This window comes from Triticum dicoccoides, chromosome 7A, assembly GCF_002162155.2.
Source record: "Triticum dicoccoides isolate Atlit2015 ecotype Zavitan chromosome 7A, WEW_v2.0, whole genome shotgun sequence".
NCBI lineage: Eukaryota > Viridiplantae > Streptophyta > Magnoliopsida > Poales > Poaceae > Triticum > Triticum dicoccoides.
The window spans coordinates 302526876-302534525 of NC_041392.1; positions in this window are offsets into that span (position 1 = coordinate 302526876).

Genomic DNA, 7650 nt, shown 5'->3' on the forward strand with positions numbered 1-7650 from the left:
TATAATGTGTGTAGCATGGAAGATATCGAGATCTCTCGGTTGTTGTGTTGACAATGAAAGTATGCCACTCAAAATGTTATTTATCTCTATTTCAAAAATCAAGCTCTAGCACCTCTACAAATCCCCGCTTCCCTCTGCGAAGGGCCTATCTATTTACTTTTATGTTGAGTCATCATCCTCTTATTAAAAAGCACCAGTTGGAGAGTACTGCTGTCATTTGCATGTATTACTATTAGTTTACATTGAGTATGACTATGACTGGATCTCTTTTACCATGAATTACAATGTTTAGTCAGTCCTTGAACTTCAGAGGTGCTCTGCATTTATGTTTTGCGGTCTCAGAAAGGGCTAGCGAGATACCATCTTGTTATATCATATTATGATTGTTTTGAGAAAGTGTTGTCATCCGAGATTTACTATTATTGCTCGCTAGTTGATTATGCCATTGATATGAGTAAACATGAGACCTAAATGTTATTGTGAATATGGTTAGTTCATAATCTTTGCTGAAAACTTGAATGCTAGCTTTACATATTTACAACAAGAAGATCAAACAGAGTTTGTAAAAGTTTTTCTTTATCACTTTCAGTTTGTCAACTGAATTGCTTGAGGACAAGCAAAGGTTTAAGCTTGGGGGAGTTGATACGTCTCCATCGTATCTACTTTTCCAAACACTTTTGACCTTGTTTTGGACTCTAACTCGCATGATTTGAATGGAACTAACCCGGGCTGACGCTGTTTTCAGCAGAATTGCCATGGTGTAATTTTTGTGCAGAAACAAAAGTTCTCGGAATGACCTGAAACTTCACGGAGAATATTTTTGGAATTTATAAAAAATACTGGCGAAAGAATCAACACCAGGGGGCCCACACCCTATCCACGAGGGTGGGGGGTGCGCCCCCTGTCTCGTGGGCCTCCTGAGGCTCCACCGACATCAACTCCAACTCTATATATTCACGTTCGGGGAGAGAAAAATCAGAGAGAAGGATTCATCACGTTTTAAGATATGGAGCCACCGCCAAGCCCTAATCTCTCCCGGGAGGGCTGATCTGGAGTCCGTTCGGGGATCCAGAGAGGGGAATCCGTTGCCATCGTCATCATCAACCTTCCTCCATCACCAATTTCATGATGCTCACTGCCGTGCATGAGTAATTCCATCGTAGGCTTGCTGGACGGTGATGGGTTGGATGAGATTTATCATGTAATCGAGTTAGTTTTGTTAGGGTTTGATCCCTAGTATCCATTATGTTCTGAGATTGATGTTGCTATGACTTTGCTATGCTTAATGCTTGTCACTAGCGCCCGAGTGCCATGATTTCAGATCTGAACCTATTATGTTTTCATGAATATATGCGAGTTCTTCATCCTATTTTGCAAGTCAATAGTCACCTACTATGTGTTATGATCCGGTAACCCCGAAGTGACAATAATCGGGACCACTCCTGGTGATGACTATAGTTTGAGGAGTTCATGTATTTACTAAGTGTTAGTGCTTTGTTTCGGTACTCTATTAAAAGGAGGCCTTAATATCCCTTCGTTTCCGATAGGACCCCGCTGCCACGGGAGGGTAGGACAAAAGATGCCATGCATGTTCTTTTCCATAAGCACGTATGACTATTCGGAATACATGCCTACATTACATTGATGAACTGGAGCTAGTTCTGTGTCACCCTATGTTATATCTGTTGCATGAGGAATCGCATCTGGCATAATTATCCATCACTGATCCATTGCCTACGAGCTTTCACATATTGATCTTTGCTTAGTTACTTTTCTGTTGCCACTATTACGATTACTACAAAACTGCTACTGTTACTTTTGCCACCGTTACCGTTACTTCCATACTTTGCTACTAAATACTTTGATGGAGATATTAAGTCTTTCAGGTGTGGTTGAATTGACTACTCAACTGTTAATACTTGAGAATATTCTTTGGCTCCCCTTGTGTCGAATTAATAAATTTGGGTCGAATACTCTACCCTCGAAAACTGTTGCGATCCCCTATACTTGCGTGTTATCAAAACTATTTTCTAGCGCCATTGCCGGGGAGCATAGCTCTATTCTTTGAGTCACTTGGGATTTATATCTGTTGATCATTATGAAGAACTTGAAAGATGAAAGAACCAAGATGTTTCCCTCAACTACGAGGGGAGGTAAGGAACTGCCATCTAGCTCTGCACTTGATTCACCTTCTGTTATGAGTAAACTTGCGACACCTACTCCTGCTATTTATTCTGATATGTCGCATGTTAGTGATGATGCCACTTCTGCTATGCATGATGCTTATGATGAAACTACTTCTATGCTTAATAATACTGTGCCACTAGGTGAATTTCTTGAAGAACAACTTGCTAGGGTTAGAGAGAATGAAATTATTGAAACTGATAATATTGATGAAAGTGATGATGAAGATTCTCACCCTAGATATGAATTGCATGTTGTGCCTGAGGGTTATGTTATGGATGAAGAAACTGCTAGAGACTTTTTAGCTTGCAATGATAGGTATGATCTTAACAAACTGTTAGCTAAGATGAAAGAAAAATCTTTGAATGCTAGAATGAAATATGAGCTTGCTTTTGCTACTTCACCTATCTGTATTTCCGATAAGGATTATGATTTTTCTGTCGATCTCGAGTTAATTACTTTGGTTGAATCTGATCCTTCTTATGGCTATGAATCTGAAACTGTTGTGTCACATCTTACTAAATTGAATGATATATCCACCCTATTCACTCATGAGGAAAAAAAATTGTTACTACTATATCCTTAAACTATTTCCGTTCTCATTAAAGGGTGATGCTAAAACATGGTTCAATTCTCTTGATCCTGGTTGTGTGCGTAGTCCCCCGGATATGATTTATTACTTCTCTACTAAATATTTCCCCGCTCATAAGAAACAAGCTGCCTTAAGGGAAATATATAATTTTTTGCAAATTGAAGAAGAGAGTCTCCCACAAGCTTGGGGGAGGCTTCTCCGATTACTTATTGCTTTACCTGATCATCCTCTCAAGAAAAATGAAATACTTGATATCTTTTATAATGGACTAACCGATGCTTCAAGAGACCACCTAGATAGTTGTGCTGGTTGTGTTTTCAGGGAAAGAACTATTGATCAAGCTGAATTGCTATTGAATAATATGTTGAGTAATGAAAATGATTGGACACTTCCTAAACCAACTCCTAAGCCAACTCCGAAGAAAAGGGGTATTCTATTTCTTAGTCCTGAAGATATGCTAGAGGCAAAGAAATCTATGAAAGAAAAGGGTATTAAAGCTGAAGATGTTAAGAATTTACCACCTATTGAAGAAATACATGGTCTTGATAACCCGACACAGGTAGTAAAGGTAAATTCTCTCTATAGATTTGATAAGGGTGAAATCCCATCTACTAAGTTTGCTAGCCAATGCTTGGATGAGTTTGATAATTTTATGGTTAAACAAGAAGACTGCAATGCTTATGTTGGCAGACAATTGAAACGTAATGCTTATATGATTGAACACTTGAGTGATTATATGTCTAGAGTTAAAGTTGAACTTAAACTTATTAGTAAACATGCTTCTATGGTTACCACTCAAGTAGAACAAGTACTTAAAGCTCAGAATGATTTGCTCAATGAATTATATAATAAGAAAAATAAAAATGTTGTTAGAGTTGTGACTAGAGGGGGTAAAATGATTTAGGAACCTTTGTATCCTGAGGGCCACCCTAAGAGAATTGAGCAAGATTCTCAGAGAACTAATGTTGATACACCTAGTTCTTCTAAGAAGAGGGAAAAGAAAAACAATAGGACTTTGCATGCTTCTAGTGAACCTGTTGTTTACACACCTGAGAATCCCAATGCTATTTCTATTTCTGATGCTGAAACACAATCTGGTAATGAACATGAACCTAGTGATAATGTTAATGATGATCACTACAAAAAAAAGACACATCCGTGACATTTTGGGCCGAACGAATTTTTTTCTGTCATACATATGACACTTCTATGATGATAATTGTGACAAAACCGGGTATCATCATAGATGTGGTGGGATCCTACTTCTATGACAAAAAATCATGACAGAAAAATGGGCTTTCCGTCCTGGGCGGGCCGGAGACGCAGCTGCATGACATTCTTTGGGCCGTCCATGATGGAAAAAACCATGGTAGAAGCGAGGGCGAGGAATTTCGGGCACTTCCCGGTTACGGTGGGAGGTCGGGGGCCGAGCGATGCGTGTTTCTCTCGTACACGTACGCGCGTGTGTGTGAGGCGTTGGCTCTAACTGAACCCGAGCGAGGCGTTGGGCTCTAACTGAACCCAAGCGATTGCACTGCAGGCTACGCGTTACTGAACCCGAGCGATCGATCGATGGCTGTTAACTGAACCCGATCGAGCGATTCCTTCGCTACTGGTGCTAACTGAAGCTGATCGATGCTGCCTCCAGGATGAACAGTGAGCATTGCGGGGGGGGGGTGGATGAACAGTGAGCGGTGGCGTTGCCTCTGGATGATTAGGACCCCGTGGTGTGGTGGAGGGCTGGATGAACAATAGACGATGGAGGGGTGCCCGTGGAGGGGTGATTGAACAGTAGCCGGTGGAGTAGCGTGCGGTGGAGGCTGGATGAACAGGAGCCCGTGGAGGCTGGAGGAGGTCAACGGTGGAGATGAACAGTATCCCGTGGAGTCCCATTTTGCGGTACGCCACACCCCTCCCGATAGACATGACCCCCATTTCGACCGTAGCGCTCCAACACAAGTCCGTTTCGTCTATTTTGCGGTACGCCACACCCCTCCTGATCAACAGGACCCCCGTTTTGACTGTAGGAGGTCTGTTTCCTCCGTTTTGCGGTACGCCACACTCCTCCCGATCAACAGGACCTCGTTTCGACCATAGGAGGTCCGTTTCCTCCGTTTTGCGGTACGCCAGACCCCTCTCGATCAACAGGACCCCGTTCCGAACGTAGGAGGTCTGTTTCCTCCATTGTGCGGTACGCCAGGCCTCGTTTCCATCGCATGTTCCGTCCAAGCCCTCCCAATGAACACGACCACGCATTCCGTTCCGACCCAGCCGGTTGGCTCTCACGCGTTCTGTTGCCTCCCGATGAACACGACACATTCCGTTGCCTCCCCATGAACACGACGCATTCCGTTGCCTCCCCATGAACACGATGACAACGTTGCTTCTTCGTTCCGACCCAGCCATGTACACGAGCCCTGGCCGTACGTATGCGCGAGTAGGCGTTCGAGACCCCACCCGTATGTACACATACGTGGCCGGATTTTCTTTCTTGCACCCTGGCCGCTGTACGTATGTGTACATGCTACGTGCGCGCCTCTACTATGACACGTGCACACCTCTACATCCACCAATATATATGTACGTACACGTTCGCGACCAGAATGACAATGCTACGTATGCTTCGACCAGGTGGGTCCCGACTGTCAGGCACTTCCTTGCCTGCGAAGATGTAGCTGGTGGGTCCCAGCAGTCAGGGGGGCAAATCATTTTTTTGCCTGGATGCACTTCCTTGCGTGTGAAGATGTAGCTGGTGGGTCCCAGCAGTCAGGGGCAAACATTTTTTTTCGTGAAATACGGTGGCCCGTCCGGTGGGTCCCCGCTGTCAGGTGGAGGAATAATTATTTTGCACGTAATAAGGAGGCACTTCCTTGCTGCGGCCGTGGACCCAGCTGTCAGTCTCTCCATGTACAGTCCATGTCCGATGGAAGCCGTACCTTGACCACGTTGACCACGCCGCGCCGAGAGCACCAGGGCGGTGGACGACGGTGAGGCCTAGGAAGGGGACGACGCGGAGCCGGAGAAGACGCGGCAGTGGATGTCCACGCATAGAAGAGGACGAGGGTTCACTGGTTCGCTGCGGTGTGAGGCTGCCGTCGCCGCAGAATAACAAGGGGTGTGGGTGAGTAGAGGGATGGCCTGGCCAGCTAAGCCAAGTCTAATGTTTCTCGGGTCAGCAGCAAACTCTTTGTGTTTATCATTGAAGCTTTTCCACTCACTACCATGAGATGGATGGCTCATTACATTCTGATCTCTGTACTCCTGGTTCCTAGAATGCCACAGTACATCCTCTCTTGTTTCAGCATTATGAAACAACCTCTACAATCTTGGTGTAATTGGAAAATGTCTCAGAACATTATGAGGAATCCTCTTCACAGCATCGCCATCTTTCCATCCTGATGATTTGCATTTCGGGCATTCACTTAAGTTGGCATAATCCTTCCGGAACAGAACACAATTATTCTTACAAACATGAATCATATCATATCCAATTCCAACTGCACGAAGGAAATTCTTCATTTTACTGTAGGTGTGTGGCAGCTCAGACGCATTTGGGAAAGATTTGCGGAAAGCAGCCAACATCGCATCGAATGATTTGTTGGTCATCCGCTCAGATGTCTTCACCTGAAGAAAGGTGACCATAGCTGAGAATACTGACAGCTTATTTCCTGGGGTGACAGCAACGTTGCATTGTTCCAACATGCGGTCCCATCATTTTTCTTCTGCAGGTGAAAGTTCACGAAATGCACGAGCATTTCGTAGCATTGTTTCAATGTTGGTCAAACTCACTGGCTCCGCCACCACCTCCTCCTCCTCCTCTTCCACCTGAGCATCAGGCAGATCAAGATGGTGATCTGCTGCTTCCACGTAGTCAATAACATTGACGTTCACAGCTTCACCATGATGAACCCACCTAGTATATGTGACCGACATCCCATACAAGTGTAGATGATTTTGCACAGTTGACTGGGGTCTTGTAACTGAATTCATACAACTGCTACACGGGCAGAGCACATCTGATTTCGGACCATCGTACTCAGCTCTGATAAAGTTCATGAAGTTTTCAACCCCCTCGACATATGCAGTGGAGAATCTTTGAGCAGAAGTTATCCACGTCCTGTCCATCTGTTAGACATACAAATTAGTTCTTCTACTAGATATTATAGGAAAAACATATATGCTTTTTTATGAAGTCCAGAAAAAATACCTAGGTCGATGTCTAAAGCTATGGCAAGATATTTGGACGAGCAAATCTAAGTAACGAAATATATGTAAAGCTAATTCAGCAAACATATTTGAGTGCCAAATTATGGCAGGCTGTTTCAGCAGTCAATGAGGCCGAGCACACAGCCATCGAACTATCGAAGCCATCGCAGCAATGAAGATCGAGTATAAAACGGTGTGGAGCTATTTCACCTAACAGATTGGCTACTAGACCATGGCAATCTACGTCACAATAAATATATGGCAGGATATTTTAGCAACTAATCGGCCTTGGCATGCCATCTCAGCTAAGCAGATTGAGTGCAGAACAGGGCAAGGAAGCTTCTTAAGCAAAGCATATTGACAGTAAACTACTTCGGTAAACAGTGAGATTAACAACATCTATCAGCTAACATTCAGCGCTACACCGACATGAACGGGGCCTCAGTCTAGAATGCACGTACCGCGGGAGAAGCTGACCGTCATGCGTCTCCACATGAATGTCGCCAGTGGTGGTGGCGCTGACCGTCGTGCGCCTCCACAAGAACGTAGCCAGAGGTGGTGGCGCGACTAGAGGACGACAGTCTACGAGAGCGTACTGTGGGAGTGAGAGGATCGCCGAACCGCGGCGCCGATGTATCGGCGCGGCGGGGAGGGCGGATTTGGTGGAG